A 13119-nucleotide genomic window follows, 5' to 3' on the forward strand; every position below is an offset into this window, starting at 1 on the left:
GACTTGAACGTAAGGCCTGAAACCATAAAGCTCCTAGAAGAAAACATAGGCAGTGAGCTCCTTGACACCTGGCTTGGTGATGATTTTTTGAATCTGATACCAAAAGCAAAAGTAATAAAAGCAAATTAAACAAGTGGGATTACATCAAACTAAAAAGCTTCTGCACAGCAAAGGAAACCATCATCAAAATGGAAAGGCAACCTACTGAATAGGAGAAATAATTGCAAATCGTATATTCAATAAGGAGCTAATATCCAAAATATGTAAAAAAAAAAAAAACTCATACAACTCAAAAAACACCCAACAACCCCATTAAAAATCTTTGTCTGAGAAGACATTTTTCCTAAAAAGACATACAGATGGCTAACAGGTAGATGAAAAGATGTTCAACATCATTAATCACCAGGGAAATGCAAATCAAAACCACAATGAGATAAACCTCACACCTGTCAGAATGGCTACTGTCAAAAAAACAAGAAATAACAAGTGTTGGCAAGGATATGAAGAAAAGGAAACTCTTGTGCACTCTTTGTAGAAATGTAAATTGGTGCAAACACTATGAAAAACAGTATGGAGTTTCCTCAAAAAACTGAAAATAGGACTACCATAAGATCCAGTAATCCTACTTCTGGATATTGATCTGAAGAAAATAAAAACACCAACTTGAAAATATATCTGCACAACCATGTTCATTGCAGCATTATTTACAATAGCCAAGATATGGAAATAACCTAAGTGTCCACCAATGGATAAATGGATAAAGAAATTACATACGCGCACACACGAATATTATTCGGCCATAAAAAGAATGATATCTTGCCAACAACATGGATGGACCACAAGGCAATTATGCTACGTGAAATAAATCAGACAAATACAATATGATCTCATTTTTTTATGTGGAATCTGAAAAAACAAAACAAAGTTCAAACTCATAGATACAGAGAACAGATTGATGGTTACAAGAGGCAAGGGGTGATGGGGAGTAGAAGAAATAGGTGAATTTTATTTCATCTTAAATAAATTGGATTTAAAAATTTTTAAATGACCATATCTATGAACTGGTTACAGATTCATTCATTTGGGTTATCTTCATAATCAGTAATGACTGCTAGAACGAACAAAATCAAAAAGAAATGTTTTAAGTCAATGGAAAAATTACTCCTGTCCTTTGTGCAGCTATATAAGCAGAGAACCCCTCACTTCTTCTTTTTTTTAACATCTTTATTGAAGTATAATTTCTTTACATTGTTGTGTTAGTTTCTGCAGTATAACAAAGTGAATCAGCTATATGTACACATATAACCCTATATCCCCTCTCTCTTGTGTCTCCCTTCCACCCTCCCTATCCCACCCCTCTAGGTGGTCACAAAGCACCGAGCTGATCTCCTTGTGTTATGCAGCTGCTTCCCACTAGCTATCTATTTTACATTTGGTAGTGTATATATGTCCACGCCACTCTCTCACTTTGTCCCAGCTTACCCTTCCCCCTCCCCGTGTCCTCAAGTCTATTCTCTACGTCTGCATCTTTATTCCTGTCCTGCCCCTAGGTTCTTCAGAACCATTTTTTCTTTTTTAAGATTCCATATATATGTATTAGCATACTGTATTTGTTTTTCTCTTTCTGACTTACTTCACTCTGTATGACAGACTCTAGGTCCATCCACCTCACTACAAAACAGCTCAATTTTGTTCATTTTTATGGCTGAGTAATATTCCATTGTGTATATGTGCCACATCTTCTTTATCCATCCATCTGATGATGGACACTTAGGTTGCTTCCGTGTCCTGGCTATTGTAAATAGAGCTGCAATGAACATTGTGGTACATGACTCTTTTTGAATTATGGTTTTCTCAGTGTGTATGCCCAGTAGTGGGATTGCTGGGCCTTTTCTACCTCCATTTCCTCACTTCTTTCTCACTTTTTCCTTTTTCTTTCAATTTAAGGGAAAAAATCTCATTTTACCTTATTTAAAGTCCTTTAAGCAATAAAGTCTTAGTATAATATAAAATGTTCAAAATGTTGCACATTTACCTTTATAGGAGTTTTTATATTTATATATTATAATAATTTATGTATTGTTAGATTTAAATAATGTAGAAATAGTGCTGGTGAATCTTCATTTCAGTGTGGAACCCAAAGACTGAAAGAGTGACCCCAACTGTTCCCTGTTACCAAAGATCATCTGGTCCCCACTGAACTCATGGACTGCACAGATCTAGCCCATCTACCAGATTCTTAAACCTCTTCAGGGAATGAGATTCTAAAATTTAATAGTCCATTGAGTGGAGAAAATTGTCTTTCTTTTCCTAGTGAGAAAAATGATTTTTACATTTCTTATAACTCAAATGTCTCTGCTGAAATAGAAGCAGGCTTATTTTCTTTTGTTTGGTTCTCAGCCAAGTTAGAGAATAAATTTTAATATGCATATTAAAATAATAACTCCCTTCCATGAACTTCACAAAGGGCATCAAAGAACAGCATTGTCAATTCCCCCTGGATCCTAGACCAAGAGGTTTAGTTACAATAACAAGATTTTAAAGATCAGGTCTGATTATTAGTAAGATTATTTGGCCATACACACATATTCCTTTAGTTCCACTTTGGAATGGGTATGAGATGAAATTATCACTGCACCAAAAAGTAGATGGAATAAAATTAATTAATTAATTAATTAAAGCAAATGGAGGGAAGCCCTAGGCTAACTCATTGCCCTTGGGGGCAACAAAGCCTGCCCCCAAAACTGGACTCCTTATTTCTCTTCTACTTTCCAAAGGTTTCTCAATATTGAAACTGATCCCCTCTCTTTTAACACAAAAATTTCACAACCTCCTCGAAAGTCACTAATATGCGAAAGATAACTAATAGTTTTTGGCTAGAGTCTAAGTTTCTGAACATCCTCACCAGCTAAAAAGACTTTGCTCAGATTTACTTCCATTATGTTCTATTTTAACATAATAAGAATATTTTATTTTAAATATGTGTACATGCAAAATATTGAAATATTGCATGCACTTTCTAACTACACTCCTCCCCCATAGATCATGATATGTTCCTCCTGGGAATCCTTGGGCTTTCTAGTTTTGGTCTGGCCAGACTCCCTTCTATGGGCAGCCCTTTGAAACTTGTTCCACGATGGGGCTTTGTCATAGGTAACCAGACTTCCAAGATGATGAACTCCTGCCCGTGACATTTTCAAGTGTCTCCTTTCCCCTCCATACACACTCCTGCACCTCCCTCCCCACTGGTGCTGTGCTCCACTTTGGGCTCCAGCTGTGGACTGGAAAACCAGGGCTGACTGCTGTTAAGACTCGTTCACTGACTTTGCCACACTCTTGGGTCTAGTCTGCCTTCCTACCCTCTACCATCCACCGCCCAAGCCTTGTCTATCCTTGTGGGCGAGTTTCATGCCAGAGCCTGCTTCCCATTCCAAACACATGACACACACCGATAACAGGCTGAGAGAACAGAGGCCTCTGTCTGGAGCAAGCACATGGCATTCCTTACCCTGAGAAAACACAAGACGAGGCTTGGCTTGGCTTGGTTTGGAGCCGTTTTTATCCCTCAGAAGGTAGAGGATTCCACAGAGGAATTGCTACTTTGGACTTAACTCTAACAAAGTTGAGGTGATTGATTGCAAGGAAATATGAGATATACTGTGTTGAATAAGAACTGGGCACTGTTTACAATCAAAGAGGCAGAGTAGGGTAGTGGAAAGAGCTCCAACTACATGCTCAGAAAGACCTCAGTTCAATTCCCAACTTGGTGTGAACTTGGCGAACTTATTTAACATGTGTGAGTTCAACTTCCTCATTCATATAATGGGGATAATAACTCTACCTATTTTGTAGGGTTGCTGTAAAGATGAAATGTGAATTCACAGTGTCCAGCATGTAGTAGGGAACACAATAAGTGCTCAGCTGATCATTTATGAGCATACAGTATGAGTTTGATAAATGTTAGTTTAAAAAGTCAGCTTTCCAAATGTTAAATGAAAATTTGTTTGCTCCTGCGGTCAGAGACTCTAAATGGAAACCGTGAGTGCTATTGCATCAATCCTTGTAGCATTTTTTCTTTTGTGCCATTTGGCTAATTAAATATTTTATTCTTTAAAAATTAATGGGTCAAGGACTTCCCTGGTGGTGCAGTGGTTAAGAACCTGCCTGCAATGCAGAGGACACGGGTTCAATCCCTGGTCCGGGAAGATCCCACATGCCGCGAAGCAACTAAACCCATGCACCACAACTACTGAGCCTGTGCTCTAGAGCCCGTGCGCCACAACGAAGCCCGTGCGCCTAGAGCCCACACTCCGCAACAAGATAAGCCACCGCAATGAGAAGCCCACATAGCTCAACAGAGATCCAATGCAGCCAAAAATAAATAAAAATAAATTAATTAATTAAAAAATTAATGGGTCATGATAGTAAGTTTAAAAGCTGAACAATTTACCAAAAAATATATAAAAATGACTCTTAAACATATTGCAAATATGTCTGATCTCATAATTTGAGAAATACAAATTTCAATTACACAGAGATATAATTTCTCTAAAATTGATTTAAAAATAAAAACTACTACCACTCTTGTCGAAGCTGAGGGAAACAGGCATTTGCATACATTTCTGGTGATAATATAAATTAGAAAACTCTCATAAAGGGATATTTTGCAATATCTAATAAATATACTTATCTTAAAAAGTATGGAACGCTTCACAAATTTGCATGTCACTCTTGTGCAGGGGCCATGCTAATCTTCTCTGTATCCTTCCAATTTTAGTATACATGCTGCTCTTATTATTGAGACAGATACTTTTATCTTCATTATAGAGCACAGGAGACCAAGATTCACAGGGGTTAAGTAACTTGACCAAAGTTACACAATTATAAAGTATCACAATTCCGAGGTTATCCCTGTGATTCTATCAACCTGATATGGTCAGAGTGTTATCTCATGCTTATCAGAAGTTCTTATTGGTAGTTACATAGGGATTTGATTAATAGACAAGAAAAATTAGTAATTTTTCAATAAATCGTTCACACCTGGTAGCAGCATTTGACATTACCAACATGAAGACAGACAGTATTTAAAGAGGTCTTTAGCATTCTAAAACACAATTATCTTTCTCTTTGACAGGCAATTCATTGAAAAAAAGAAGTTGAGGTATTGTTTTTTTAGATTAAAAGAGCCAAAAATGCAATGTGTCACTTGATTTGATTTCGTTTTGTCAAAGCCATGATAGACATGTTGGCAACAAACTGGGGAATTTGAATATGGACGAAGTGGAGAAAACAAGCAGGAATTATTGTTCATTTTTTGTTACTTTTGATAAAGGTGCTATCCTTTGAAGGAGAATTTTGCGGGGGTGGGGTGCAGAGCTGCAAGTGGTAAAATGAACTATTAGTGGTAAAATGTCATGTGTCTTTATTTTTAAATGATTGAGCTAAACAATATGTAAATAGAGGAAATGTGACAAAATATTGACAATTGTAGACCCTATAGGTGGAGGATACATAGGTGTTCTTTGCGCTACTAGTCCTACTTCTCTGTATATTTTAATGTTTTCATAATAGAATAGAGATTTAAGAAAAGGCCCTTGAAAATCGCTGATCTAAAGGGAGGGCTTTAAAGTCATGCCATGGGGTTTGGCTCCTGACAAGGCTTGTATCAAAGACTGAGAGGAAGACAGAGGACCAGATAGTCAAACTTGGGAGGACTAATGATTGATGGAATCTAGATTTGAAAATGGCTGGAATCTAGCCAGGGGAACCTTAATAAGGAAGAATATAGTCATGTATATAGGTTTTTAAAATATTAGCAGCCTGAGGAAAGCAGTCAGAACAGCTATTCTCACTAAAAGGACAAAAAGGCTTTAGTTGGTGGCAAGTCAACGTGAGAGAATGAAGTGATGTAGCTGCTAGGACAACTAATGCCCTTTTAGTCTCATTTCTGGAAGCAGGAGATCCAGAACAAGGGAGAGTGATGGTCACACAGCCACATCCGGCCAGGTCACATCTGGAGTTTTAGATTCCACTCTAAGTCCCTTGTTTTGAGTGGCACTGGGATAGGTCCAGAGAGGATGACTGGGCCACATCATACTAGCCAAAGAACCTGGGGCTCGTAAGGTTAAAAAAAGACTAAGGGTCAAAAAGTCCACAAATAATACATGCTAGAGAGGATGTGGGAAAAACATTTGTATGCTGTTGGTGTGAATGTAAATTGGTGTACCACTATGGAAAACAGTATGGAGTTTCCTTAAAAAACTAAAAATAGAACTACCATATGACCCAACAATTCCACTCCTAGGCATATATCTGGAAAAGACAAAAACTCTAATTCGGAAAGACACATGCACCCCAATGTTCATTGTAGCACTATTTACAATAGCCAGGTCATGGAAGCAACATGAATCTCCATTGACAGATGAATGGATAAAGAAGATGTGGTACAAATGTACGACGGAATACTACTCACCCATTAAAAAGGAATGAAATAATGCCATTTGCAGCAACATGGGTGGACCTAGATTATCATACTAAGTGAAGTAAGTCAGACAGACAAAGACAAATATTATATATCACTTATATGTGGAATCTAAAAGAATGATACAAATGAACTTATTTACAAAACAGAAATAGACTCAAAGACATAGAAAACAAACCTAAGGTTACCAAGGGGGAGGTGGGGGAAGGGATAAACTAGGAGTCTGGGATTAACAGATACACACTACTGTATGTAAAGTAAGTAAACAACAAGGACCTACTGTATAGCACAGTAGTAACCTATGAAGGAAAAGAATTGGAAAAAGAGTGTATACATAACTGAATCACTTTGCTGTACACCTGAAACTAACAAAATGCTGTAAATCAACTATACTTCAATTACATAATTAACTATTCATTTATTTTTAAAAAGACTAAGGAGAACATGGTCATGCCACCAAATATTTCAAGGGTTTTGTGCAAGAGACTAGTCCCATGTAGGCAGTGCCATAAAAAAGAAGCAGGTGCACTTGTTACAATAAAATGAAGCATTTTTGTAGCAGTGCCCAGGAAAGGACTGTGTTTGTTAAATGGACAGCTTGCGTGGATCATTACTGCTCCTGTTTAATGTAAGGAGAACACTGGGGAACTGATGCAAAGAGAGAGGAAAAATAAGTGAAAGTGCTTTGAAAAGCTTAAAATGCTACATAAGCTTGAGACATTTGTTACTACTTGCCAGAACTAGCATTTCAGTAGCAAAACTTCCAAGGGCCAGAGATAAAATTTATCTTTGACCTGGATGCTTGCCTGAACCTTGTATATAGTATCAAGGACTCCTTTGTCTGTTTTTTCAGGAAGATGAGTAATTATGTTGATAGTTTATCAGATTTCCAATTCCAAAGCTAGAAATCTCCCTGGCAACTCTTGAAGGGTTTTTTTTCTTTTCTTTTCTTCATTTCCTCTTTTTTTTTTGTTTTTGAGTCAATGAAAAACATTCATGTGGTTTAAAACTCAAAGAGTAAAGAAGGGTGTACTATGAAAAATCTCCTTCTGTCAATTTCTGTCCTCTAGCCATTCAGTTCCACTCCAAAGAGCCAACTGATGTTACCCAGTATCTTTCTTGTTTTTTAGACACTCTTACTCTTCATGTAGCTTTCTCCATGTGAGAATCTAGGAAGCAAGGAGAGAGTCCTCCTCTCTGTCCTCCTCCTTGCTCCTCTCAGATTCTCAGCAAGGGATCTGAAAGTCACTGACTCTCTGGCCATGTGACATCCCATAGGATGGTCACTGTTACACAGGACCCAGGGGAGGCCAATCCCAAGAGGTTTTGGAACAAGTTTTCCTCGAAACTGCAAACATTTGCCAATGCCTTATTTCAGCATTCTGCACTCCACTGGCCAGGCAGTTAAACCTCTTGCCAAAGACTCTGCAAAGAACAAGAGATAACATTGTGTGTGGGTGAATATGTCTATTTCTCCTCTGACCAACTTTCCTGATGACGTCACACAATTGCACCTTTGTTCCTGTCCAGAGGGCTGGACAGTTGGTGCTATGAGAACGTTATTGCTGCAATCACCAGGGTTCAGTTTATAGTGGAGAGTAACTCATGCTTATTCCCATACTGGCCTGTACACATGCTCTTCATTTGTGTATATGTGTGTTGTTTCTCCAATGATAAGTTAGTCAAAGGCAGGGTCCTAATACCTAAACCCTTTGTATCCTCAGATCCCCAAATACAAGGATCTCACCTCTTATTTTTTCATATTGTTTAGCAACTGAGAAATGGACTTTTCTTCCTTCTAAGTATCTCTTGTGTATGTGTCTGCGTAGCTCCCATGGGGATATGGTGGGAGCATGAGATATTGTTCTCATCCTCATGAAGTGACACATTTTTCTAGAGAGGCAAGAATTACACGTATGAAATGGGGACAGTACTTACTAAGGTGCGAAATTAAGATGGGCTTGAGGGGGACATGGTTGAAACATGATTGATCATCTCAGTTTTTTCTAGAGATTAGTTTTAATCTTGATTCTTAAGACTGTAGTTTATAGATTTATTAACAGAAACAAGTCTGTGCTTCCTCTTCTTCCTGGAAATTTTCTGTATTCTGTTGGGCAGGGCCATCCTCATCCTTCGGACCTCCCCCAACTGGAGTAGCTACATCCACAAAGGACATTCTAGACAGGGCTTCCTTAGGAGGAGACAAGGCCATTCTTCCAACCCTGTTACACTTCTGCTCCCTGGAGTTATATGATTCTTGCACATTTTCAGGTAGATGGGCAGCTCTAATGTGTAATACCACAGGGCCCAGGAGCCAACAGACCCTTGACAGGCCTCCCATGAGCTTTGACAGTCGGGGGCCAGGGAAAAGATGAGTGACCCTGATGAGGGCAGAGGCAGTAAAGGCCTGTGGGATTTCCCAAGGTTAAACTGGGGACTGGAGGTGACAATGGCTTTGTGTTACATACTTGATTTTTTGCATGGATTCTCCTAAATACAGAATTTCTCTCCATTTCTGGCAGTAAAAGAATTCTGCTGAGGGGCTTCCCCAGTGGTGCAGTGGTTTAGAATCTGCCTGCCAATGCAGGGGACAAGGGTTTGAGCCCTGGTCTGGGGAGATCCCACATGCCGTGGAGCAACTAGGCCCGTGCACCACAACTACTGAGCCTGTGCGTCTGGAACCTGTGCTCCGCAACAAGAGAGGCAGCGACAGTGAGAAGCCCACACACCGCGATGAAGAGTGGCCCCCGCTTGCCACAACTAGAGAAAGCCCTCGCACAGAAACGAAGACCCAACACAGCCAAAAATAAATAAATAAATTAAAAAAAAAAAAAAGAATTGTGCTGATTGATTGCTTTTTAAGTTCCTTGTTGGGGTGAAAGAAGATAAAGAGTAGGAGTAAGTCTGACTCGTGTCTGTAGATTTTTATTATAACAAGCATCATTTATTTTTAAAACAGCAAAATCTGGCTTTAGCCTTGAAACAAACAAGTCTACCCAAGATTATCCATGTTAAAAAATAAATCTGAAGGGCTTCCCTGGTGGCGCAGTGGTTAAGAATCTGCCTGCCAATGCGGGGGACATGGGTTCAAGCCCTGGTACAGGAAGATCCAGCATGCTACGGAGCAACTAAGCCCATGTGCTACAACTACTGAGCCTGCGCTTTAGAGCCCATGAGCCACAACTACTGAAGCCCGTGCACCTAGAGCCTGTGCTCCACGACAAGAGAAGCCACTGCAATGAGAAGCCCACACACCGCAACAAAGAGTAGCCCCTGCTCGCCGCAACTAGAGAAGAAGCCTGTGCGCAGCAACAAAGACCCAATGCAGCCAAATTAATTAATTATTTAATTAATTAAATAATTAATTAATTATTTTTTTAAAAAGTCAATACCACCAAAGTTTGAAAACCTGCTGCTGCCTTCTCTCTAATCTCTGCCAAGGGACCAGATTTCTCAGGTAGGTGAGTTAAGCATCCTGGCATCCCTTTCCCTGGAAGGCTGGAGATGCAAGGGTATATGCTGTATACTAGATGTTCTCAAAGCATGGTCTGGGGACCCCTGGAGTCTCTGAAATCCTTTTTGGGATTTCTGTGAGGTCAAAATTATTTTCATAATAACACTGAGATGTTATTTGCCTTTCTTACTTTTCTTGCCTCCCAAGGGTATGGTGGAGTTTTCCAGAGGCTACATGACATGTGATGATGTTATCACTCTGATAGAAACTGGAAGGTGTACTGTGTATTTTTGTGTTTTTAAATTTATCCATTTTAATTTATAATATAATTGTCAGTGGATATAACCCACTATTTAGGAGTGCAAAAGGTTCCTAAGATCAAACATTTTAAGAACCATGATATAGACCAGGAGTCCCCAACCCCCAGGCCGCAGACTGGTACCGGCCTGTGTCCTATTAGGCACCGGGCCGCACAGCAGGTGGTGAGAGGCGGGCTAGCAAGCAAAGCGTCATCTGCGGCTCCCCATCGCTCACATTACTGCCTGAATCATCCCTCCCACCGCCTCACTGCCCCGGTCCGTGGGAAAATTGCCTTCCACAAGACTGGTCCCTGGTGCCAAAAAGGTTGGGGACTGCTGATATAGACCATCATTCTCAGTCACCATGCTAGAACACTAGCAAACACCATAATGTTATTCTTTTTGATGAGAGTTTGGAAACACCCAAGTATTCTAGATGAAGACTTCTTAAGGAGATTTAGGAAGCATTCTATCTGTCTATGTACATAATATTCAGATTACCTCAAAAGCTCTAAATAATTGTGCTGGGGGCTTGTATCCTCCCCTAATGTATGGGTATAGGTGCCCCAAATCCTTTTACTGGATATGCTAATTTGAAAAAAAAAAAAGAGAAGGAAACATCTTTATCTGTGATTTGTCTGTCCTTTGACAATCATCTGAAATGGGATCATAATTCATGCATACAGCCTTCACCTTGAAAGGCAGTGCGTGCTATTTTTGGAATTCTTGAACTCTAAATGAACTGAAACCAAGAATCCATAGCCTACCAGGAATATAGGGCAATCAAGCAAGTTTTTCTGGTTTGGGAGTTTGTGTGTGTGCCTGTTTGTGCCCACGTGCGCACAAGAAATGAGGTCAATTTGGTCACCAGGCCAGTTGTTAGATATTTCTGAATCCCATTCTTCAAACAGAGTCAGCACAGAGGTTGGTTCTCACATGTTGGTCCAGTGCCCATTTAGTCAGGAGCTTGAGATTCCATAAGGCCACTGCCTCCTAAGCAATGGAAGGGACCTTTATGTTTTTTTAATAAATTTATTTATTTATTTTTATTTATTTATTTTTGGCTGCATTGGGTCTTTGTTGCTATGTGCAGTCTTTCTCTATCTGCAGCAAAAGGGGGCTACTCTTCATTGCGGTGCGCAGGCTTCTCATTACGGTAGCTTCTCTTTCCGCGGAGCACAGGCTCTGGGCGTGTGGGCTTCAGTAGTTGTGGCACGCGGGCTCAGTCGTTGTGACACACGGGCTTAGCTGCTCTGCGGCATGTGGGATCTTCCCAGACCAGGGCTCGAACCCGTGTCCCCTGCATTGGCAGGTGGATTCTTAACCACTGCGCCACCAGGGAAGTCCTGGCCTTTTGTTTTATACAAGCCCTCCTGAAGCTGGGCATGGAGCATGTGTGCCCATAAATATAATAGTTACAAGCCTAGACTCTTCCTTTGTCTCCCTCACACACATGGACTACGACAGAGTTGGAGATATATATCCTCAAACTAAAGTAACCAAACTACCAAATACAAGCATTTGTTTTGGATTCGACTGAACACAGATTAGATGAACATCTGTTATATGCAAGGCACTAAAGAAGGCGGCATGAGAATGGCAAGACAGACACTGTTCCTGTCCTCAAGGGTGGCAACAGCTGATCACCTGTCATTTTCCAGTTACTGCAACCCAGTATCCTCTGTCATCTATCAGAGTTAACTGACAGAGATAAGGACAGAAGGGTGACCTCCATTTCTCTCTTTTATTCTTATTAGGCTGAATTCATGAGGGACCTCCTGGGGCCATCTCTAGCCCCTTGCCCTGAAGGAAGAAATAATTTTCACAGAAATTTCATGTCTTAGAAACAGAAAGATTTTGTCTATTATAAAGAATCTTTAGCAAAGTAAAATGAACGACACTCAATATGTTCCATTTTAATCAACATATCTTTATAATCATGGACATTAAACCATTTTGTTTTTAGGAGAAATGAGTGATAAGATAATGGCAAGAGCTAGAATTCTAGCAACAGTTAGGAAGGCAAAACTGAGTCATTATTTTTTTTTTTTTTTTGCGGTACTTGGGCGTCTCTCTGTTGTGGCCTCTCCCGTTGTGGAGCACAGGCTCCGGACGCGCAGGCTCAGCGGCCATGGCTCACGGGCCCAGCCGCTCCGTGGCATGTGGGATCCTCCCGGACCCTCGGGATCCTCCCGGACCGGGGCACGAACCCATGACCCCTGCATCGGCAGGCGGACTCTCAACCACTGCGCTACCGGGGAAGCCCCTGAGTCATCTTTTTCATGCTAAGAGGAAGTGATGAGAAGGCACTAGTGTCAGAAACTGGCTTGGTGAGGATGCTTTCTCTCTGAGAGTCTGGAAGGGGATGAGCTCCGACCACTCACTGCCTCATTGTCTTGCCCACTGGTTCCTTTCTGGGCAAGGAAGAGAGTTGCATGTCCTGCAGAGTGTTGTAGGCATCTGACAGCAGTCCACGGGAGACAGCTGTTCTGGGGCCCAGGATGGGCAGTCTGTAGCGAGCGCCCTCTGGAGGACAGTGTAAGAAGGAAGGACAAGGGCTCCTTAGAGTCTATTTTTGAAATCTACTCAAAATAACCGATGTCACCAAAGACTTCTTTAACCTTATAAAACAGCTTCAAAGTTCACATGAGAATCCATTTTACTAGAACCATCTTAGCCCCCACCAACTTAAGCTTTTACAAATCTTGACAAAGAGGCCAGAAAGGAGTGCTTAGAAACATAACTCAAATATTTGGAGACATTGCCAATTAAATTATAAATGAAGGGGGCTTCCCTGGTGGTGCAGTGGTTGAGAATCTGCCTGCTAATGCAGGGGACACGGGTTCGAGCCCTGGTCTGGGAGGATTCCACATGCCACGGAGCAA

At 40.6% G+C, this 13119-nt stretch overlaps 1 non-coding gene across 1 annotated transcript; it reads right to left on the minus strand.

Moving 5' to 3' along the window:
- Window positions 1-4694: 4694 nt before the first annotated feature.
- Window positions 4695-4798, minus strand: LOC114900070. Its single transcript, XR_003794697.1, has one exon. It is a non-coding gene; the product is annotated as a U6 spliceosomal RNA (small nuclear RNA).
- Between the last annotated feature and the right edge of the window lie 8321 nt (window positions 4799-13119).

Source organism: Monodon monoceros, unplaced genomic scaffold (genome assembly GCF_005190385.1).
Source record: "Monodon monoceros isolate NGI ecotype Baffin Bay Population unplaced genomic scaffold, NGI_Narwhal_1 Super_Scaffold_18, whole genome shotgun sequence".
Classification (NCBI taxonomy): domain Eukaryota; kingdom Metazoa; phylum Chordata; class Mammalia; order Artiodactyla; family Monodontidae; genus Monodon; species Monodon monoceros.